Below are 25,305 nucleotides of genomic sequence, written 5' to 3' on the forward strand. Positions count from 1 at the left end.
AGCAACTTTGGGAAGCGATCGTTTTTTGGTGTTTCTCTTGTTTTAGTGCTGAGCAGGAGTAACAGAAGTATTTTCACTGTTGACTGAAATTAGAGTTAAAATGATTAGTCACCCAATCGATTAGTCAGAAAATCAATAAGCAACTATTCTGATTATGGGATTTTTGTTTAGCTTTTTAATGCCAAGCATCTCAAATGTAAGGATTTGCTGTTTTTTTTCTGTTTAAATTTGTTTTTAAATTGAATATCTTTGGGTTTGGGACTGTTTTTTGAAGGGCATTTTTCACTATTTTCTGACATTTTATAGACCAAATGTTTGATCAACTAATCAAGAAAACAATCATCAGATTGATCAATGATAAAAAATAATAATAATATAATTAGTTGCAAGTCTAATTAAATGTGAAAAAAGGCTAATTCACTCTTCAGTCCTTTACACGCCTCATGTATTTAAATCAGCCCTTTTTCAAAATAAAAAAAAATGGTGTACAAAACTGTCGGAGGCCAAAAAACGTTGAATGTATGAAGCAATATTGGTACAACATGGCCATGGTCACAGCCACAGCACTACACATCCATCACCACACACATGCACCTCTTTATCGCCCTCTAGTGTCGACTGCTGATCTCAGCCTTCACTGCTTGTTAACCCCTCCAACTGACACTTTCTCCACTCCTTTTCCTGGATTTTTTGGGGTTCAAACACACCTTCACAAAGCTGCACTGGATGTAGCTTTGTGTACTTGTTTGTGTGTATGGCCGTTTTTTTACTGTATGTCTAGCTTGAGTGTGTGTGTGTGTGTGTCGGGAGCAGGGAGTATCAGATGCTCACACACTCAGCAGATGAAAGCTTTGCCAATACTGCGAGTCCCCTGAGGGTCATGGCGATATTGATGTGACCACTGGTGTGTGTGTGTGTGTGTGCGTGCTGCCGATGCATGACAGTATTTGAACATGCATGCTGCAGTGTCTGTTGCATTTGTGCATGTCACCTCTAAAATCCAAAAAGGGCAAAAGTAGAAGAAGAAACGTGCCAGTAACCTCTAACCGCTGATCTCAGACCGGCGCGTTCTAACGTCCGCAGCGGGGTGTTTTTTTCTCCCCCCCGCTGATCCTCGCTCAGCAGCTGGAGCGTCTGACACCTGGGAGGTATATGTGACAGAGTGGGGAGGCGCTGGAAGAGGATGAATAACTGACCTATCACATCCCCATTGACTGAGTTAATTAATATAAGTAGAGCAGGGGATTCTTAGCTCACTTTTCACTGTATGGATTTGCTGTCTCCTCACATTTGGTATGTTTTATGTCTATTCAATGCAAATCCAATGTGTTCTGTCCCGCGGCCCGATCATGACAGCTAATTTTGGTATGTGAGCCGTTCTGATAGGGCGGTTTTTAATTGTGGCACAACACAGCCCCGCTGTGACTGATTGATATCAAATTTCATGTGAATGGATGTCAAATCGCAGCAGAGTGAACTGGTAAAAGGCTCACGCGTGTGCATTGTATACTTGTTGTCATGCATCTTTTACATTTGATAAAGCGGAAATGTGATGTTTTAAGAGAATAGTCTTGTCGGCACAGAAATTAGGAGAGGGAAGCAAGGGAGGAGGGACAGGGAGGAAGGACAAGGAAATCCTCATAGACACGTAGACTCTCTTATACATGCAAACACTCTTTCTTCTTCTTTGTGGATGTGAAAGACAAGAGAGGGAGCATGGGGGGGGGATGACACAAGCAGGACAGACAGGAAGACAGGCAGAAGAAGATGGGAAATGGAGAGAAAAGGAGGGGAAAGAGAGCAAGAAAGAGCTCCACTGCCTAGTCTTAATCTGAGCTGTTCTGATCAATAGCCCATTTCCCATTGTTGCCAGAGCTGTTCGATCGCTACACCACGGAATTAACACACCCACTTTAATCTAGGGGGAGAGGAGCGAGGGGAGGGAGAGGAGGGGGGAGGGGAAAAGGGGGTTAAGGGGGTGAGTGGGGAGCAGCTGTGGAGGCATTCTCAAATGAAATCAAATCTAATTGTTATCACTGTAGCCGCCGCACTTATTACTACCACTGTTACAATTATCCACCCACCATATCGCTCCTTTTTCTCCCTCTCATACCCCGGCGTCATGTGGTGTAAACTGGACGTAAATAATCCGAATTAGTGTTTATTTGTTTCATTTTGCCGGCTGTAGATTGGATTGGGTTGGCAGGTTGAGGTGGTGGGGGGTGGGCTCATTCCTCCGTGACCGGGGAAGGGGTTTGTGGTCAGGTATATTGTGCCGGATACACTCTAACATCTGGGTGTCTCAATTTAGCTGGGCTGCTGTGAGAGGTGAGGTTCAGCGAAGTTTTACGAGATAATGCTGTTATGTTACGAGAATGTGTTCACGATCGCTGTGTAACCTTATTAAAGGTAGGAGGGTTTTTGTCTGGTGGCACCAATCAGCCATTTTATTTGAGACAGTTTTTTTTTTCTCACCTACATCTTGTGGTACCTATAGCCACGCAGATAGTTTTGGTTTTATGTGGCCACAGTTTAGAGAGCAAGAGAGAGAGATATTCAGTCTATGAGATTTCTGCTTCTGCCCCAATACAGTGGAGGTGAATGGAGTTTCAATTGGGATCACCGCAACAAAAAATGGGAGCTATGAAATTCAACATCTAATGTCTGAAAAGAGGTGTTCCTGTTGATCTCTTTAGTCATGCTTGCGGCGTTGCTTTATGGACGATGATGTTGGCGGTCACTTTGGTCCAGGCTGAAATATTGCAACAATTTTTTGGATGGATCGCCATGAGAATTTGAACAGAGATTCATAGTTCTCTCATGACTTTGGTGATTCTCTGACTTTTACTCTAGCGCCACCATGAGGTTGACATTTGTGTTTTTGAGTGAAATGTCTCAAAAACTACTCGATTGATTTCTATGAAATTTGTTAAACATATTCATATCCCCCTAATGGTGAACTGTAATAACTTTGGTGATCCCACCAAATTTCATCTGGTGCAACCATCAAGTCAAAATTTCCTCTATCAGCTTTGGCTGTACTTTGTGTTCAATCTTGGAACCCACCGGCTATCAGTCTGGAAACGGATAAGCCTCTGGAGGCAAGAGGCTATATTTTTGGGGTTCCGGTGTAGCTAGCGGCTTTCTGGGCCAGGACGTCCTTTTCTGTGCGCTGCTCATTGTTTACCATCCGATTAGCAACTTGAGATGCGAGACTGGACTTGGAGTTGAGAGACTACATGTACGACCGGTCACAAGTAGCCAGTTTACAAGCTAATATTACACCAGTAAAAAGCGAAATCATCGTCAGATGATGGCCGGTGGGTTCCGAGATTGGATTTCAGCCAATGCTACTCAATACTACTCGGACTACAAACGGAAACCAGAACGCTTCCGACGCCAAAATCTTGTCCCGTTGCCTACAGATTGTACATGTTATTGCATAATCAATGACTTTGTGTTGAGTGCTATTCAACATGTTAGCATTGTCATTGTGAGCAAGTTTGAATGCTAAAATAAACCCTCACAGAGACACTGGCTGTAGACCCTTCTGGTTAAATGTGATTTCTCAGCGCTGTGAGCACCAAAATTGTAATTCCATTCACCTCTACTGTTTTGAAATAGAGGCAGGAATTTCAGAGACAGATATCTCAAAACCTGGGCAAATGATTTGCAATGCTTGATAGTAGAGATAAGTAAGAAAAGGTTTTTGTTGTTGTTTTACATTTGGGTAAATTGAGCCTTTAAAATTCTGATTGTGCAGCTAATGTAAAACAGTAAGTCTGTATTAACTTTATTGTGTTACAAAAACACGGTTTTCCAAACACTTTGTTTATGATCACTGGAAACCGAAACTGATCTTGGGTGCAATATTGTTCATCATAAATACATCAATTGCAGGTGTGATATGTCTTTGCCTTCAAAAGACCATGGCATGTACAGTTATTACAGGTCGCCACATTCAATACATGGAATGTAATAAGCATCAGCGTAGAGACCCAAATGTCATATCACACAGAGTGCAGGCAATCTATTCAAAATCCATTGGTCACACCAGCTACAGTCACTGCCATTATTTCTGTGTAGTCATCAGACATAATGGAACATATTTCTTTAAGTGACACACGAAATTCAAGTTAAGATATACTGTATATTCTGAACTGCTCTGATTAAAGAGACCAAACAGGCAACCAAAGTCTTTTCCCCTCTCACAACAAAGCTTCCAATTATAATTCCATTACTAAAGTGAATAGTTGTGCTTTCTCAGTACCAACACTTGAGTTTAGCTGTTGAATATTGTAGTCTACAGCTTTGGGTGTTGCCAGCAGAGTCTTTGCTTACTGCCTTCCACTGAGACAGCTCGAGGGGAAAACACAGCACAGAAGCTCTTCCCTGCCACCCGAGGCTATACCCAACTTTTCCTCCAATCCATTCTACTTACTCTAGTTCTTTTGAAGTCATTTCATAACAGAGCAATTTTCTCGTTAGCGTTTGGCTTTAATTGTGGGTAATTAAGCGTGCTCCGGCAGTAGAGAGAACGCTGTTCGGAGGACTGGGGGGAAATTAGCCGTAGTTCAGCTGTGAAATATGGGGTTAAGTGGGAGACGGGGCAGGGAGAGGAGAGAGCCGAGGGGGGTCAGCGACTCCAAAACAGGGGGCACGCTGTCTAAAAGGAAAGCTGCTTTGGTTGTAGCGGAAGATGGGTAGGTAGCAGAAAGAAAGTGGGGAACACAAATAGGTAGTTTTAGCAAGAGACACAATTCAAACAGAAGCTCAACGGGGCTGAAGGAGGCACTGTGGGGAGTGCAAGAGAATAAGGATGATTTGGAAGAGGAAGGAGAAAGAAATGAGTGGACACAAGCTCGAGAGCTTAAATTTGTGCCAGCACACTGAAAGAGGAAATACACGTGTGTAGCAAGACAAATACGGAAAAGGAGAAGCCCAGTTGCCAGGAAAAAATGTTAGCATTGTACGTTTCTGCAAAAGACAGGTATGTTGAATGTAAAATTTTTTTTTGTTTGTTCTGTTTTGTTTTTGCATTCGGCCAGAACAAGTGACGTTGTATATTGAGTAGCCCTTATTGAAAGTAGCCGTTATTTAAATTATTTCACCGGCTGGGAGGGTTGGTAGACGGGTCAAACAAACACAGGACTTTCACCCAGGAGACCGCTGTTCGTGTCCGGTGTGTGAAAATGTTGACTTTAAGCTTGTTATGTTAAGTTGTTACATTTGTTGCGCAACGTTGTATAAGATAGTCTGCAAAAGGGCGAATGTTATTTATTTACGGTAGTTACGTTACTTTATGTTACTATTTTAACACAAACCATGATGTTTTTTCTAACCTTAACAAAGTAGCTCTGTTACCTAAACCTAACCAATCGTGAACCAACATGGCGTTGTGCATTTTGCAAGCATGATATGAGGCTGATATGAAAAGTAATGGAACGTTGACATTCAACGTATCCAGCAGACACGTACAATGCCAACATATTTTCTGGTGACTGGGTTGAAAGGAGAAGCTACATTTTATCACTACTTGCATGTCATCATACTGCTAGTCTGAGCATTTTATGCATGAAAGAAAAGATCTGGGTTCTGCATGAGAAAAGGCGTATTATTTTCCAGATACAATATTGCATGTTTCAGGAAACAGTACTACAAACGTCTTGCACATCAGAAAGTCTTATTGACAGGTGCATTGGGGCAAAAATTCAGACAAAACTATGATTTCTGTCTGTATGATTTTACGCGATGAAGATCTTAGGACTAAAACATAATCATCGAGAGTGTGCAGGATTATTCTTTTTCAACGTTTCAGTAAGTAAAATGAGTGCATACCATCGCCTCCCTTGATGCAACAGTGTCTGTAAACAAGCAAAACCCTGGGGTGGCACTAAGTGTCACCGAGTGGATTATGGACTTTACACAGAGTGACCCTTGATTAAATGCAGCACCCTGCTGAATAGAGCCGCTGCCCTTTGCATCCATTAATGCTTTTATTTTAACCCCATAACAGCTATAAAAGTCGTTGTGGCCATAAAGCAGATGAGGAATGATTGGAGTCATTGACTGTACTGTCAAATGCTCAGTGGATGGGGACGTACTCTGCTGGGCCCTTTATGAGCGCTTCATCCCTCGGAGGAACATTCCCCACTGACTATAATGAACCTGTTAAAGCCTCTATAAATATTGGCTCCCATGCTTAGTGATCGTTTGAATACCTCCGAAATAGAGCAGCGTTTGCAAACAAGTGGCTGGGCGTTGGAGGTGGTGAAGCTAATACCTAATCAATGGAGGGACGCTCCCTAGCAGTGGGCCCTCACGGAGCCTTGATTCATGCAGAGGGTGCGGATATAATGTGGTTTAGAATAAGCACAAAACTGCCATATTGATTAACACATTATCGGTGTCAATAGGAAAAGTTCTTTGAGAAAGAAGTGGAAAATGCTGGGGTATTGGCACGGCCATGCAGAAAAAAAACATTATCAAGACTGCAGAGGGAACTAATCATCTTCCTGCCAGTCTTAAGGACTTAAGAAGTCTCAGGCAGGGTCACTCGCCCCATGTTGGGTGCCGTGTTACAGATTAGATGCGAGTCCGGGTTCTTCGACCCCAGGAAATCCACACATTCCCCAGCCGACAAAAGGAAGGCTCTCTCCATGATGGAAGGGGATATTACGAGGTCTTAAGCAAGGCGACTCTGCTAGATTTCAATTACGTAAAAAGGAGAATAAAACTGAAATACAATGCTGAATTACATTATTTGAAAATGTAGATCTATATTAATAGTCCGTGCCACCGTGGGATCAGCCCGGTCTCACAGGAAGGCGTATAAATACCACGAGATTACAGGGACATTACGCGTGACATGAGTACGCATTTTCGTGTCTCATTTGTACGCCACATAAACCTCCGTAGTTAGGTTTAGGCAAGAAAACCACTAACTTAGGTTTAGGCAAGAAAGCCACTTAGTTAGGGTAGTGAAAAACGTCATGGTTAGGCTTAAAATAAGTATGAAAACTAAGTAAAATATGTACAGAAACCACTTAATCCAAATACAGAAAACACGTCACAAACGTCAATAAAAAACTCTTACCATAGAATTTATACGCGGATGCGTTTTCATTGCAGTCAGTACAGGATACATAGCGTACAAATGACACATGAAAATCAATAAAGGCGTATTGATTGCATGCGAAACGCGTTGCGCATTATCGTGGCATTTATACGCCAGATACTCCAACTTGGGTGTACGTCAGAATGGGTCCTTTACTTTCGGCATGTCGCATCATTTTTTACATGCTGTGCAAAAGCAAACATTCAAAACATAAACTGATAAAAGAATGTTTATGTGCATTTAGTCATGTAAAAGAAGGGAAATATCTTAACAGATTACTCATCAGTAGGGCTGTGTTTTGGCAAGAATCTGGCGATATGATACGTATCATGATACAGGGGTTACGATGCAATATATTGCGATACTGTAAGCAAGCTGAGATATTGTGTTTGTTTTTTTTAAATCAAATTTTAGGAAAACTGTCATAGTATACGCTAAAAAACACACCGCCACATGCATAAAAAAGTGTACTTTTTTAATGAAATCAGAACAGTGGGATCTGTATTCGCATTTATCACAGTCCCTTTAACATCCAACATTATAGCACTACTTTTTTGCAATCTGAGCCGCTGTCTGCCACGAATTTTTCCATGTAAACTTTTAATTAAAAATCAATAGCATTTTTGAGAATAGATGCAGTATCACAAAACACAATATCGTGATACTCAAGTGTATCGATATTTTCCTACACGCCTACTCATCAGTTGCATTATAGATTAATGAGTAGTAGGCCTATATAAGAAATGCGATAACTCATGAATGATGTCAAAAAATTTAAAGCGGAATCTCCTTTCAGTGAAATATGGACGGCGTTTGACAAATCACTGTGGCTTTTGAAAAGGAAATGTTTCAGTTTAAGCTGCAAAATGCAGGCGGAAAAAAAGTCAAACCGACCAAATGACAAAACTACAGTCCATCTGTGTAAGAAAGTTTTACTGGAAGTGTTAAAATGTACATGTATACTATAGGTCATGTGATGGAAGCTCATCTTTGTGTTAAGTCAACCTATTCACAAAGACAGTTTTACACCTGTGTAGCTGAAAACAACAGCAGTAGTGTTGTACTGTCACCAACTGACATTTTCCATCTGTAACTGCATGGCTACACAGACACAGATGACATTCCTCATTTCCAAGCACATTTAGGGTCGTATAATCTCATGCTGCACATTGGATTTGGATCTATAAATGAGAAAATTTGCCGAAGCCATCTCAGCTTTACAAGTGATGTTTTTGACCTGTGACATGAACTTGAAATCAATGAAAAGGTTGTGCTGACAGTATCCGAGGGGGGCTGTTTTGGACACCTAATATGTCAGGAGAGGAACCACGAGCAAGGGAGAAGCACTTTTACACTTTTAACAATATTCGCAGTGAGCGTCGTTGCCGTATTTAATTAGTTTTGTAAAAGAAATATGAGAATTTTGGTTTCATTTTTGGTAAAATGTAAAAAATATCAACTTAAATTCAAAGACATGGCTAATTGTGGTCTTGGAAAATCGCCATAATACAACTGCAAATGTTGAGGTTCTTGATGGTGCAAAAATATCTAGACGGCCATCTGCTCAAGGATCTTATCCATATGAAGTGTGTATGTGTGGTGAGAGAGCCTATGTGACCTTGACCTCTTGAGCTGCATTCGCTTGTTTTGAAACTGAAATCACGTAGATAAAATAACACTCGCAAAAGATGTATAAACTCAACCAAACATTGTACGAGTTCACAGAGTCAGTCTCCCATTCTGTATCAAAGCAACAGCTCCAGAGTGTAAAGCCTATATATCAGCTGGACATCAAAGATTAGAGTCTCAATGCTCTCTCTCTGGAGTTCCTCATAATCACAAAAAACTGAGCAGACCACCCCGGGCCATGAGAAATATGATGTTGAGATCTTAAACTGAGTGAAATTCCCTTTTTATCACAGCTTCTGCAAACTTAAATATGACCATCTTTGTTACAGATATAAAACTAGTATATGTGATAAAAAAAAAGCTGCAATGTATGGATCCATATTGTTGTGGTTTAAGGACGCTTTAAGGATTTCCTGTTAATAATGAAGTCTGTGGGGATGCATTTACATGTAGAACTGAGTACCTGAGACTTGGTTATGGTCACCTTTACGCACACAGTATATTAATCCAAATATACCTACAAGTCATCAAATATTAAAATACCAGGTTGACTTGGACAACTTTTTCTGAAGTGAATATCCTTATTCCCCAAGTTCATGTTCCACTTTCCCCTGACCGCTCTTCTACTTTTCATCTCACATTTGTTCTCTCCTTAAAACGTCTCGGGTCCCTGAAGCTGCAGCAGTAGGATACAAATCACAAATGCACCGCACAAACACGTTTTTCACTTTAAAGCAGAAAACCTTTTAGGAATTGTTGCCGATCTATTTTGGATGGAGACGTATATATTGCGTACTGCTTCGACAAACTCTCCAGCGCACAACGTCTCCACACACACAGAGCTCTCCATCAATCAATTTCTGCAGGAGGTGCGCATGTTTCTCCCTCTCACCAAAGTGCATTATATTTCTCACGAGGATCTTATTTCTTGACGCGTTTCTCAATTATTAATGCCACTTGTCCATATTAAGTAAGGATGCTTACCTTCACCGATGCACCTTCATTGACTTGACCGGCAGCTCCCACTTTGCTTGGGTTGTTTTGGGAATCCTGTCGACGTGCTGCAGAGGACTGATGGTAATCTGATGGCAATTTAACAGATCGGACCGCGCATCCTTTTCCTCCACGCTTTAAACTACATTGGTGAAAGAGTTACACACTGGACTGGTGTGATCTATGAGTGGCAATGTGAGTAGAGGAGGGGGGAGAGAGGAAAAAAAATAAATCAAGATTGAGGAAGCAGCGCGCAGGACTATGGAGAGAGAAAAAGTTGTCCTCGGAGCAACAAAAAAGTTGACAGGAAAAAAAAGGGACTCCACTGCAACCATCAGCTACTGTCCGAAATTGATGTAGTTTACATAACTAACCAAAAAAGGAAAGCAGGGAGAAACATGCAGGTGTGAGGAGAGAGATGAGAGCGCACACAGAGAGAGAGAGATAGAGAGACAGAGGAAGAAAGAAAGAGAGAGAAGATGCTGAGCCTGAACCCTCCACCTCACATCTGCAGTTTAAGTTTCTATCAGCTGCAGACTGTGTTGTGCACGTGTAAACCTCGCGGACGTGAGACAGACAAATTGACCTGCACAGTGAAAGAGAGAGCGCACACAAGAAGAAAAACATATATGTAGACGGGTGGTGGTGGTGGTGGTGGTGTGTGGCTAGAAAGAAGCGGATCGATCGGGTTATAATTTTGTCCAAAAGTCGAGGGGGAAAATAAAAAGTTCATGGAGGAATGAAATCTGAAAACAGATGGCGCCCCTAAATAAGATTCGATCTCTGGGAATGGGAGTGGTAGATAATATTTTGGTTGGACGTTTGATGAAAATGACGGATTTTTCATTTTGGACAGGTGGGGGTTGATGGAGTGAAGGGAGAGAGGGGAGGGGTGGATATTATGTGTCTAGGGATAGAAACTAAACTTGGGGGAGAGAGAGGAGGACAAGGTGGTTTTCCCCCCCTTTCAGATTTCATCCAAGGATCTCATCCCCTTTCTCCATTTGCCCCCAGTGTGCGCACAAGACCCCCTCATCAACCCCTCTCCCACCTCCCCTCATGCACCCCTCTCCCACCTCCCACACGCACACCTCCCCTCACCCCGCAAAGAAGGGGCGGCGGGTGGAAGAAGGAGGAAAAAAGGAGAGAAAACAAGAATACCAAATAAATGAGAAATTTTCGTACAGGCCCCGCTTCCGTGCGTTCCATGCTAGCAATAACAATTAAATATCGACCGCTTTCCCGGCCGGAGAGAACCTGAGATACCCAGAGACTGCCAAGTACCGAGACCCCCCCCTCCACTCCATTTCTCCCCATCTTCCACATATGCACTCACTCACTCCCTCTCTCCTCCTTTTCTCGTCATCCCCTCCCCTATATACACCTCTTTTTCCTTCTAATCCAAGTCCATCAAGCCAATCTCTTCTAATTTGGTGTATCTCATTTCTCCTGATTCCATCCCACAACCCATTTCGGCTCCCACTTTTTTTTTATCATTGCCGATTTGGGGGTGGGGGTGGCCTCTCGGACACACTCCCCATTTTCTCTCAGTGCTGAGAGGACTTCCTCACACCATGCATGTTAGTTTATCAAAATCAATTATGGGATTTGAGATTCACCCCCTTTTTGGAGGCTCATTGGAGCTTTACTGGCACTATACTCTGCTTCAGCTTCACTCTGACAATTGATGTGTGATTTTCAGCACAACATGCTGCACAAAGACACTTATTGACCCAGTGTTGTGTTATTAAAATATGCTGTTTAAAAAGGGAGCACAAGCACAGACACAAATGTGTTGAAAATTAGCAAAATATGTTGCACAGGAATGTCAAAACTAAAAAGGAAAAAAAAGGATATCAACATGACTTGGTGAGCTGCTGCGAGATCCAGTGATTCTTTGGGAACCTCTTACTGGATTGTATTGTGTTTTCCTTTGTGGTACAGGTTTCTTTTATCGTGGATGTTCGGCATTTTATTTGTGAAACCTGCAAGGCTTCAGTGGAATATGGTGAGCTAGAATTTGGTGGACTGGGACAAAAAAAAAATACACCAAAAGATAAAATTGCACACATAAATGTTGCAGAGCTTGGTCACAACTAACCGAACTAAAGAAATGAACACAACAAATGGCATCTTTTTGGCTAGGAGTTGTTATAAAATGGCAAAAAGATGTTCTCATGTGAGACCCGCTGACCCTTTGAAAACCTCTTGCCTCCTACTGGACTGTATAGTTTCCTTTTTATGGCATTAGTTTATGGTGGATGAATGGATTCTTGGCATTTCATTTTGTGAAACATGCAAGGCTCGTTGTAGAATATCTAGAATTTTGTGGTCTGGGACAAAAAAAATACACCAAAAGATAAAATTGCAAACATAAATGTTGCAGATCTCGGTCGCAAACAAACCAAAGTAAAGAAATTAACACGACAAATTGCATCTTTTTGGCTATGAGTTGTTATATAATGGCAAAAAGATGACATCCACTGACTGAAAACATCTTGTCTCCTATAATGGACTGTATAGCTTCCTTTTTATGGCATTAGTTTATGGTGGATGAATGGATTCTTGGCATTTTATTCGTGAAACATTTGAGGATCATTGTAAAATATGGTGAGCTATAATTTGGTGGGTCTAAAAGATAAAAGTGCTCATTGTGTGTTGTTTGACCTCTGGCAGGATTTTTTTTCCCTGTGTAGAACACAGATGCACCTTCCTAACCTGTGTATATGCAATATGCTGACCTATAATCTAGTGCTCTATATATCCAACAGGGGACAATATAGTCTGGGGGGGGTTCAGACTTTGGACCAAAAGACAAACAGGTGGACTCCATTCCTTTGCAACAACCTCCCTTTTGTTGATTGACGGGCCCCCTGGATTTGTGCGACTCGTGACAAGACTGCCAGAGGAGTGGTGGCATTATGTTGGACTTATAAGTCCTGAGCGCGCCGACGCCAACTTTTCCAAACGAATTGCACAACTATCAAAAGTTTCTCCATCATTGTCGTTGTGTCTTCTCTCACTCCTCTTTATATTTTTTTTTCCGCCTCAGAACTTCTCTCTGCTCGCACCCAAGCCATTCAATTTCTATTTATTTCACCCCCACCACCACCCCCACCTCTCCCCCACCCTCCCCCCGCCACCCAGCACCTCCTCTCGGTCTCCTCTCATCTCTCCTTTTTTCACACCTCTCCGCATCTCCTCGCTCGCTATTAAAACCCATTCTTCCCCTGTTTGTCGCCCTAATTCTCCTCCCCTCCATCCCGCCGTCTTTTCCCTTTTCCTTATACTTCCCTCCACCTCGTTATCTCCCCCGTTTGACTTTAATTAGTTAATGCATTAATTATCTACGCCCCAATACCTGCACCATTAACATAGCCTCTCCTCCCCGTGGCTGCCTCTCTGCCTCACCCCGAGGCCTCTGCACGGACGCACGGTACAGACACAGACGCACACACACACACAAACCCTCCCTTTTTTTTTACCCCATGCCTCTTTTTCACTCTATTTCTCGCTCTTCCACTCTTTGCCCCCTACCTATTTCCCCCCAAGTCATCTCTCTCCCCCCGTCTATCTCTCTCCTGCCCCCCTACACTCTCCTCTTTCTCTCTCTGTGCCTTGCAGTCGCCTCTGCCGGCTGCTCTCTCTCTCCCCGGCGACGGAATTATGAAAAATGCGCCCATCGACAGAGCGCCTCAGCTTCGATTAGCCGAGATGGGACATGACAGGCCGCGATCAATACTTATACCGTCCTATAACGTGTCAACTAATGAATCAATCTCGGCTAAATTTTCCATTTTTCAAAAGCCGACGCGAGAGACTGGAATATCCTCTTTTGTAAAGATATTATTATCGATTTCGTCGGCAATTTGACATCGGGGGTAGTTAATTCCACTCTAGAATAAAATTGAAAACACTTGAGATTGAAGTGAGAGAGGGAGAGAGAGAGAGGGAGGAGGGGAGGGGGAGAGGAGAGGTGGGAGGCAAGGGCAGGCAGGAGGGGAGGGGGGGAGACGGCTGTTGACTTGATAAAAGAGAATGGGAAGATGGAAGGAAGGGGAAAGGGATAGGAAGAAGAGATACTACTGGCGGTGGTGCAGAGACACAAGCAGTACATCTATCTATCTATCTATTACAATAAACATATAAAAAGATAGGGAGAAAATGTTAGACTATAATGAGGGTGGACAAAATAACATAAACACCTGCACAATACAGTCTAATATGGCCTTGCATTACCACATCTGGGAAGCGTATACAGCTCTATTTTTGTTGCAGCTGTGTCATAAAGAGGTGTTGAATTAACTCTGCGGTCATTTTTGAGGCCGTTATTTTGTTGAACATTATTACATTGAATAGAGCATACGTGCTCCAGGGATGACGTATTTTTGTAGGCCAACCAGGAAGTTTGCCCAAGGCCTATAGAAAGGAGACTGGGTCACGGCGGACATGGGTCTTAGGATATGGGGTATAACACATGGGCAGTGTAACTGAAGCTGCGATCGTGCGTTGCGATTGGCTCAATTTCGGCGAGTGCAGGCCAGGTTTTACTGCGCATTTGTTATAGCCCCAAAGATATGATGCGTGACCAAGCCTCCTTTCCATAGGCCTTGGCATCGCCCTGGTTCCTAGACAAAAAGCCAATGGGATTTTTCCATTGGCTTTTATTAGCAAACAGACGTTTATAATACTTACACGTTTTGTTCAGCACGATAATCTTCACAAATAAACACCACTTTTATGATTTTTTAAGTGTGAATGCAATCGCCAGAAGTAAAAAGCTAATGTTAGGCTTTAAAGGAACTACACCAAGGTCGAATGAACGTGAATATAAACAACGAGGCCGTAAAGGCGGACGGGATGACGTTTAGTAGTCACATTTAGCCATTTGTTAGCAACCGCCTTTTTTAAGACACAAAGGCTTCAAAATTCCCCAGTGAGGTCTTGACTGACGTATTTGATGTCGTAGAACAAAACATTAAAACCTCTTAAGCTTGTGTAAACCACAGACATTATTTCAGGCATCTAACTGAAAACACATTGACAAAACCCGTTGGCTTCCAGACGAGGGAACTCACTTACAGGTTTTAGGACTCATTCCTGTAGGACTCTATAACTGCTGCTTTTGTTGTGCGTTTTAAAACATAGTTATGTGGTAAACTCTAGCCAGGGTTTGTGTCATTCGAGTGGTGTTTTTAATGGACTGGATTAATGATACGTGACATTAGGGCTGTAACTAAAGATTATTTTCATCGTCAATTAAGTTGTCGATTATTTTCTCGATCAATCGATTTAGTCGTTTGGTCTTTAAAATGTCAGAAATTGGTAAAAAATGTTGATCAATCTGTGTGTGTTCCAAAACCCATACTACCATACTATTTAGTATGACAGAAAAATATTTAGTATGTCCCAATACATAGTATGTCAAATACAGTGTGCCAAAAATACCAGGATGTCCTACTACATCCGTCACATTTTGCAGTATGCAAGTCAGCATACCACTCTGGCTATTCTGACCCCACTACCTTTGCACAGCGGATATATGAGCAAGAGGGTCAAAGTTCAAGGCACAAAGTTATGATTAAGTAGTATTGGTGTCTTCAAATGGGGTCGTGTTTACCGTGTTCACCAGAATAGTCAATATGAACGTCCCCCTCTTGTGGTATTCACAACCTCGTAAGTGGAAAGTCATAGAAATAAATTTTTTGGTGCATACTATTGTAATATTAGTCGTGTATTGTTTTTCTTCGTAACTGTATAATATGTCTGAGGGAAATGTAGATATTCCCAACGGCCTCACCTTTCTCCTCTGTCATTATGCTTTTGCATTTACTGCATTATGTTACCTGCTCGCTAGCTTGCTAAATTGTTAGCCTCTGTGGCTTCTAGACGCCGACAGTAACGTTAATATTGCCGTTGCTTAGCAGTGGTGTTCTCACGACTTAACCACTTGAACACTAAGCATATTGTGTTCAAGACTTCCCATGTTGTAAACACAAGCTCACAAGTTTTATTTGAAGGCACCACATGTCCCAATTGTATGCATATTGCATGCACCTAACGTGCTTTGTAAGGGGGCAGCAGTTTGTACTAAAAGTAAAAAGAAAAAGTATGTGATTTGGAACGTAGCCAGTGTTTCCCAAAGCCCAAGATGACGTCTTCAAATGTCTTCTTGTCTTGTAAAGAAACCAGAAAATATTCACATTTATGAAGCTGGAATCAGAGATTTCTTTCTTTTTTTTTCTTAAAAAATTACTCAAACCAATTAATCGATTATCAAAGTAGTTGGCGATTAATTTTATAGTTGACATCTAATCGATTAATCATTGCAGCGCTACGTGAGATACTTAAAAAAATCCTCATAAAGCAGAAGTTGCATTTCAGTGTTCAGTCATTAAACTAGGAAGGAAGGAAGTTAGTAAACTAGTCATAGCTTCAAAAGCACTGAAAACTTGTGCATTTTATGACATACTAACAAACGGTAAGTTATGATAACATCACCGCCCGTGTGTTTCTGTGCGTGTACATGCACACGCGTGAATGTGTGTGTGTCAGGATGAGAGAGAGGCAGAGAATCAGCATGTGTGTCAGAGTGAAATATAGATGGAGGAGGCCGGTGTGTGTGAGGGTCAGAGAGGTGCAGTGTAACTGTCGACAATCACAGCCTTATTTACCTGTCAAAAACACTATCATCCCACACAGCCCCAGCCAAGCAATTTCTCCTGTCTCTTCCTCCCTCCTCTCCCTCGCTCTCTTTCTCTCCCTCTCTCTCTACCTCCAATTACGACCTAGAGGGCTATTTCTCTCCAGGATAAAAACACTCCCCACAAGCCCTCCCTCTCCTTTCCGATAGCCCCTTCTCTCCCCCCATCGTTTCTACCCTTCTCCCTCTCTTTTTTCCCACTCTCACCCGTTCTTTTCCTCTGCTGAGAGTTGGAGAGTGGAAATGAACAAGCTGTAAACACACACCACTTATCACAGTGTATGCTGTTGTGTATTTGTTTGCGGAGGCTGGCGAGGTGAAGGCTGTGGTATATGAGGCCAGAGGTGTGGGCTACTGTACCAGAGAGGAGAGATGTGAAATAAAGATGCACCACAGGTTGAAAGGCAGTTTGATCAATGCACTGTTGGGCGCTCACTACATCCTTCTGCTCCAAAACGGCAACTGCTGAAATGTGCACAGTTACGGAGTACGTTGAATTTTTATACAGACTGTCTAGAACGAGTCCTGCTGTCTCCTCTCCTAGACTGCGAGGCCAACAGTATTCAGTGGTCCCTAAAGAATACTGCTGTCAATATCCTATATTTTTCTTATCGTCAACAAATCCCCCCAAAAAGACCAAACGCATCAATGAATTGATCTTGCTAACAAGACTTGTCTGTGTAGCTAAAGCTGGATAGTCCTCTGTGCCATAAAGCATTGAGAAACACCGTCACACTAATGACATGATCCTTATGATAAACACAGGCATTGTATCTTATTTTAAGTCAATCCCACCCTGGTGCCATAAACAAATGTGTATATATCCACAGCTGAAAATAGTCTCTAACAAAAGCACTATTTACTAATGTTACTTACTAATAAGTTTGCTAAAAACTACAGTTCCCAGCTGTTAGGCAATTACTGAGCCTTTTAAAAAAAAAATTAAACTATATTTGTGTTACTTTCTATTGAACATCTGGTGCATCGGGCTGAGTGCACAGACAAGGTGGGGAAGTTGAAAAATATTAAGATTAAGATTGTGGGTTTCATAGGGTTTGTTGACAATAGGAGAAATAAAGAATAAAGCCTCATCCTCTACACAAATGAAAAGAGAAACTCAGGGAGTGTTCAGTATGATCTGCATCAATACTTTCAACACAATTTCCTATATACTTATTATATTGGTTTAGTAGTGTCTAGTAGAGATCATTAGAATGACATTAGAATACATTTTAAATGACAGAGATCTAAGACACTGTTCTGATAATTATGGTTATGACAGAAAGGGGTCTGATTTGAAGCAGAGAAATAGAAGATTATTTTGTCCAAGACACTGGAAAAGGCCAAAAACAGACAATAAGCCTTCAATTTGGATGCTTTTGAGCCAGTAAAGAACATGATCGCTGTCCAAAAACTACAGAGCTGAAAGCTTTGAGCATGGAGCTCTCCACAGTGCTGAAGTTGTCTTCCTTCAAAAGAGAGATGTTTAAAGTTGTATGGAGCCTCAGAAGTCGCAAAGATAATATTTTGTAGGAACAATATAAAAATAAATATCTTTTGGGAGTTGAGGGTAATGTTGAAACCAGTCTCATTAGATATAATCAAGAGGTATTTATTATATCCATTGCTTATAGTACGGCCTAGTTAAAGGTGCAGTGTGTAGGATTTGGCGGCATCTAGTGGTGAGGTTGCAAACGGATCAAAACAAATTCCCGAAGAACGCTCTCCATTTTTCTCTCGTAAATGCTTAAATGGCCTAGGCACCTTGTTTTGTTTCCGGTTCACAACCTCTACTTCTACTACTGTTTACTGGCGGATTACAGCCATGCGTAGCCTAAAGCGCCAATTTCTAATCAAACTACGCAGTGTAGCTGAGTTTATTTGCTCCAAACCAGTTGATGAAAACACGCTTAATTCGCATTTCTTTTTTTGCGACATTTCAAAACTTTGCTTAAAATGCACTTGAAAAGTGAATGGAAACACTGCTATTGTGCATACGTGTTTGTGTGTGTATACTTTTATCAATGGCATCATGGCACCATATTGCAGTGATGGTGGTTTGTGAAGGGAATTTTTCAGGATTTTGCCAATAACCATCTTTCTATAAAGCAACACATCAGACAGATTATTAAGGACGGATGGCAGGCTGTGTGACAGACGGCGACAGATCGGAACGACTGCTCTGCTGCCTGACTGGAAAGCCACTCGGAGGAATTTTGCTGATACATGACCGTGGCGGATACTTGGGTGGCCTTTTATTTCCTGAACGGAGTCTCGATGCCTGTGACTGAAACATACACATGTACACACACACGGAGACACACACACACGCAGACTGATAGCAGTCCGCTGTCTGTCTTCGTGACTGGCTCTGTGAAAAGGCCATCTGACAAAGCCATTAACAGGGCGGTGTAATACCTGTGTCTGTAGTGAGCTGAGTGACACAAAAAGACATTTATGGGCACTGCCATGACAGGAGAAGCACTGTGACATCTGACTGACTGACTGACTGACTGACTGACTGACTGGACTGAGAGCTGGTTGACAGATAAAGGCAGGCAGAGACACCAACACCACTGAGACAGTGATGGAGACGGGACACGAATCATGTCAAGAGAGAACGACGGAGGATTCACAGGTTCTACAAGACCGTCTGATAGCTACACACGGGAGTATGTCAGCATAATTTCACTCGCGGCGTCGACACTTCAGCCCCAAAGTTTTTCAAAAATGATCAAAAAGGGCCAAGTTTGAGCACACAAGGCGTACAGTTAATGGAACGCTGAGTGTTGCATCTTGAAATTTCATCCAAAAAAAATGAATTTTCATTATCAGTAAGTGTAGCACTCTGCTGTAAATTATGGGGAATTGAGACGTCATTTTAGGATTCAAGCCAGAGAATGGACGCAGTAAAGAGAGAGAGAAGCAGCTAGAGAGAGTTATAGACAGTAAGACAAAGTCAGAGCAGAAATGTAAAGTGGGAGACAGAGACAAAGCATGAGACCAAGAGAGAAAGAGAAGAATGATGTTGAATTGAGTGTGTGTGTGTGTGTGTGTGTGTGTTATAGTGTGTGCAGCCAGGGCAGCAGGCAGAGGCAGCTAAGCAGAACCAGCCAGCCCTCACAAACCAATCAGGCCTTCATTAGGCTGGGCGGGAGGGATCGATGGCCAGCCCGCATCAATTAAACAGCACCCGCACCACACTATATATACACACACCTATTCTATACACTGCCATCACCGCCACATACACACACCGTTCACTCACCTATTATGTTACAGCAACACTTAACACATACACAAATATAGCACAGACACGTATAGAAAATAGGAGAAAAAAAGCAAAAGACAAGATACTTTCATACCCATTTTGCTCAATGTTATTCCTATATAGCCAACCTGAAAACATACAATAAATACCTGTGCTCTTCTTAATACACTAAACTCCACTCTGCTAATATGTGCAATAGCTAAAACAAAGACTGATTTTCTTAGTCAACAAATCCATTTCTCCAGGTTTTTGAACACCTCTGCTAAGTCTCATACAACAAAATAAATAAAGGTTCTTGGTGTTAATGAGGGCTCTCACAAATCTTTTAACTTATAGAGTACATCAATTGAAAATATACAAGAATTATACATTATTGAAAATAATTCCTGCCTTTAAAAATACAGAAAACAAAATAAAATGAGAGTACTTCTAAAGGGATTCTCCAAAACTGCAATCACACTGTAACCTGTCCATTCGCTCTTTCAACCCCGACGTACACTCACAACATCGATAACACCCAATTACACACAAGCTCACACATGGCGGGTCTTGAAAACACACAATTACATGCGCTCCGGACACACTTTTTATTAACACTCAATTACACACACGCATAAATCACTGACGAGCCGGTGCACCCACGAGAGCGTAACTGGGGACGGCCGTGTGAGGGACGGATCGTTTTCTTTTTTGCTTTCAAGAAGGGCCAAAAATTATTTAGAGGTCGGTCTACAGACAGTACAGGGTACGCTGCAGAACGCTGACAGTGAACAGGTACTGTGTGTATGCCATGAGTTAGTCTACAACACCTTTAATATGTCCTTTTAGATATAGTTCAGTCTTGGTTTTCGGATGCAAATGCAGGACTGCTGACATCTAACCAGCAAGTGCGTGTCTCAAATACAAAGCCAATTAGTCAGATATGTTTTCTACGGCGTCCTGACACCAAGTTCATTGTGCTGGAAGTTCACCGAAATGCAGTGGTTACAACACTGTTACCTCACAACAAGAAAGTGTTGGGTTTCAATCTCTGGTGGAGGTTGTTTGTTCTCCCCATGTCGTATGTGTTTCCTCTAGGGGCCCCATTTCCCTCCAACAATTCAAAGGCATTAAGGTCAGGGGAAAAGAGACTCTAAAACTGCCCATACAAACTCATACTGACTCACTAGCCATCTGTATATCAGATCACAGCATGCAGTGATACAACATGATGCGTCACATATTGCAGTACATTCGAAAAGTCAAACACTTTTTGAGACATGTAACAACGTGTAGTATCACCACCAGAGAACAAAACACATTGTATATAATAGCATATTGCACCGAATATCATTTTTTGGGCTTCGAAGCTTCGGTGAGAAATATTCGAAGGTATTCGAAGCTTTGCTTCGGTGCAGCAGAGTGACATGTTCTTCTGTCTGTCTGTTTCCATCTCCCCCGTTTCAGTGCCCAGGACAGTGCCGCTGCCGCACTACTGTACATACACTCACCTCTACACACAACAAACAGCCATATCTGTCTGAGAATAACTAATGATAATAAATGTTGAACATGAATAATGTTGTGGGATTATTCCTTATTTCATGGGCTATTTGGGGATTTATACAGTGTTATTATTACATAATTATATTAAAAAAAACAACAACGAAGCCTTCGAATACTGATTTGGAGGTTGATTACCATGGCAATGGTCGAAGCTTCGAAGCATTCGGGTCAGCCCTACTTATATATGTCTGTTTAGCTGTATGCATCTGTATCATCCTGTCCATTTCTCCTCTGCACTGTGTTTAAGTTTATTGGGAGCTACTGAGAACAAATACCTTGTATGTGTCAACATACCTGGCCAATAAAGTTGATTTTGAACCCTACTTTCAATTTCTAATTGATTACGAGGTCTTTAATACCTGAAATAACAACTGAATCTGAGTTTTTAATGTTTTCTGATGTTGTTGATGTTTGCTCACATGAATGTGTGTAAATAAAGCCTACATTTTCAATTATGAGCATTGAAAAGAAACAAAACGCAAGACTTTTAGTCCAACTTTTCAATCATATGTGTTTAGACCTATAATTTATGACACAAAGATAGAAGTCCTAAATGGGTACTACAAATGTCACCATCTAAAATCAATAATGGATGACAAAGCAGAATTTGATAACCTAGTTGTTGCAACGCTATATTATTTGATAAAAAAAAGCGTCTTAACTCAGTGTGCACAGAACAGTGAAGTACAAACACCATCGTGAATTATTATTGAGATTGTTAGTTAGTTTACGCTAAATTACACAACAGTATATCAGAACAATATCTAGACGAATCCCCCCTCAAAATGTCAATTCAGTCATGATTTCTGATTCTGTACAAATCGTCAACTGATTCCAGATCATTGTAGATATATTATGTTAATCCATAATGATTTATTTCAACTGTCACGAGCTTTGTTTTAAAGTTTACACCACCTAGGTATAGATAAGATGCCTTTTCCCTGGCCGGCGGACTGACACAAGTTCCCCCCCTAAATACCCGCTACGCTGCGGCAAAAACAGTGTGGTGAAAATATTCAACTCTAAAATAAATGTGTCTGTATTGGGCGATTACCGGGCCACGCTTCCTGAGCCCCACGCGTCACCTGCTCACCGTGGCATTGACACGTCAGTCTCCCACGGCTAACGCAATGTGACAGTGTTGAGATTATAATATCTGGCCCGTATTACCGGGCATTAACGCCATTACCGTGCCCCGCCCGCTCAGGTGGGCCACTCCGGGACTAAGAGGGAGTGAGAGAGAGATCAGGAAATTGAGAGAAGGCATTGTGGAAAAGGGAGGGAGGGGGACAATGAGATAGATGAATGAATTTGAGAAAATGGGAGAAGCAGTTTAGCTTCAGTAAAAAAAGGCCTGTACAGTAGTGGAGAAGAGGTATAAACATCTGCCAATCAAACGGGAAAGACGGGACGTTTCTGTCTGATTTTATGGCATTTCAGGAGGATGCGTTCAAGGAGGAACTGTGGCTTGTTGCGATACTGTGTGTGGTAAACCATTTTACTGAATAATGATGCTGAAATCTGCCATCCACATCACCAGAGTACAAGCGTGTGTGTGCTCCTTATGACAGAAGAGGGGCTGCTGTGTGATATAATAACAAAGAGAAAGGGTAAGAGGGGGCAGCCCAATTGGATAAAGCTATTCTAATAATGAACAGCTGAACAAGCACCATCACTTCACATGATTTAATGTTTACACCACGCCACGCCTGGTTTCATATCGCTATCCAGGGGCCTCCATTTGTTTCACCCAAAGAAAACACTTCTATTCCACAGCCTTGTTGTTTTAATTAGGGAAATTAATAAATAAGAATAAATTAATGTGGCCTCCTCGCCTCCTCCTGTACCCCCCCAGAACGGTGGCAGGCACCACCGCCTGCCTCCCTGCTCGCTCGCCTGCATGGGATGTATTTGCGTGCCATAATTAACGGTTAATAAGTAAGTGATTCATTATGATTAGCGTGCGGATTCGCCGTAATGGCCCCTCTCTGTGCTAGCAATCAACCTCACTCTGTTTATCCACACGTAAGACCCCCTGATCCATCTCTGTCTGCGCCCCCCCGATCTACATATCTGCCACTGTGCTCCATTCCTCTGGTCCTGATGCCAGGCCATTTGTTGGGCTGCTGGTTGGGCCTCTATCAATCTGAGTGTCATTAGGGATGAGGAGGAAGAAGGGGCCTCATTGTCATCAAAACAAAAGGGGGGGGTGTCATGAAACAGGAGGATCGCTCATTTTGGTGATGGGGGTATAGATATGGAAGTGAAAGATTCGTTTATCTGAAAAAGGAATTAATAGGTTTGTCAAGTGCAGGGATAAGTTGGTGCAAACGAGGCTTCATGTGTCAAAGGATCACTCGTTATCACTCACCAAATGAAGTATGTTGATGGGTGTTTAGCACAAACCCCAAGAGTGAAGGAGATTCATTCATTATTGTTGTAATTTTTGGGGTGGGGGGATGCCAAAGTACTGTGACTCTTGTAATGCGATAGAAGCTCGTTTAGTTAAAGTCTCTTGGGGGCAGTTTGTTTATTGTTTTGCATTCACTTACACCCCCATGAGGGGGGTGTTTAATGCACCAGTGGCGGAGCTCTCCGAAGAGCGATGCTTGTGATGACACCAGAGGGCTGAGAGCTTTTAAAGAAAATATACTGTACAAGTAAGCTGACCGGTTCAGTGAAATCATTCTGTACAAATAAACAGTTTCGGAAATTCAAGTAATCTCAGAACCCATCGGCCATCGTTCTGACGACAGATAAGTCTCTGGGGGTATTTCTGGGGTTCTGGTGTAGCCAGCAGATATCCGGGCCAGGACTTCCTCTTCCGTGCGCTGCTCATTGTTTACAGTCCGATTAGCAACTTGAGACGCGGAACTGGAGTTGGAGTTTCGAGACGATGTGTTCGACCGGAATGTTTCACAAGTAGCCCTCATAACTTTAACGCTTTCACAGTGGGTTTTCAGTTCATCAAAGTTAATTTTAGTATTTTGTTTTCATAAAAATGTCTTCTTCAACGTTCGATTGTACTTAGCTCCACCCTCTCGTGTCATTTCTTCCAAAAAAACAAGATGGTGACGGCCAAAATGACTCCAAATAAAAAAGATGTGCCTCAAAAGGGAATTCCAGTCTGTATAACGTACAGCACCCTCTATCCTCGGACTCTAGATTCAGGAGACTGTCGACATCATCGGTTGTTTCAGCAAATTCCCAACAATAACATCTGTTTATGTTCAAGCGACAAAGACTGCTGGTAGGAATTATAACTCTTTCTTCCCACCATGACCACGATCGCTGCCGAACCCCAACCAAGTCGTTTTTGTGTCAAAACATCGAACCAAACTTTAACCACAGCGGTGTCAAATTACAAAATGCTTTTATTTTTGCAGTGGTGATTTGAAACAATTTTGGACACTGACAAATGATGTCGTCTTACCTATCAGGATGTTTCTGAAGGGCAATTACAAAAGGTGTTTAATTTGTTGTGATTTGGATCCTTTAATTGGAGATCCCACAAATTATTTTTCAGATCTCACACCCCTTTGTGTACACATTCATGCATGCATGCAAACACGTACACACTAACAACCCCTCAGCCAGCTCGGCGGGGATCTACCTGAAGATCGACTGAATGATCTTTCTCCACTTGACAGTAGTCTGCTTGAGCCATTTTGTACCCTGTGAGAAAGGTTTGCACTTTCTCTCAGCTCCCCCCCGACCCCCCACCGCCCCATACCTCCTAGAATGTTCATTGCCCAGAAAATAATTTCTCTAGTCATTTCAGCGCCTTTGTGAGCGGCAATCAATTTCTCTTCTCTTCATGATGGTCCCGCGTGTGGGCACAGAAGTTTGACCTTCTCTAAAAGATCTATCAATTTATCCGTCCATCCTGCAACCTATCCATTAATGTTTTCATCTTCCCCTGTTGTTTTTTTTTTTTCTTCTTCTCTCTCACTGCTCTGACTGTTGGGCGGTAAAGTGGCTTTAAGCTTATGTGCTCTTCAAGACCTGTTTGTGCAATTATACCTCAGTCTTAGAGCTGGACCAAAA

General features: G+C 42.1%; 1 protein-coding gene across 7 annotated transcripts in view; it reads right to left on the bottom strand.

The window, feature by feature from the left end:
• Positions 1-25,305, bottom strand: part of erfl1 (Ets2 repressor factor like 1) — a 109,790-nt gene that overhangs the window by 52,529 nt on the left and 31,956 nt on the right. The window contains exon 3 of one of the 7 annotated variants that reach the window (XM_074653152.1): positions 9,731-9,920. The exons of the other annotated variants lie outside the window; for them this stretch is intronic. The gene's annotated coding sequence lies outside the window, so the exon portion shown is untranslated. The remainder of the gene's footprint in view (positions 1-9,730; positions 9,921-25,305) is intronic. 7 annotated transcript variants of the gene reach the window in all.

The sequence above is a fragment of the Sebastes fasciatus genome, chromosome 12, assembly GCF_043250625.1.
Source record: "Sebastes fasciatus isolate fSebFas1 chromosome 12, fSebFas1.pri, whole genome shotgun sequence".
Taxonomy (NCBI): domain Eukaryota; kingdom Metazoa; phylum Chordata; class Actinopteri; order Perciformes; family Sebastidae; genus Sebastes; species Sebastes fasciatus.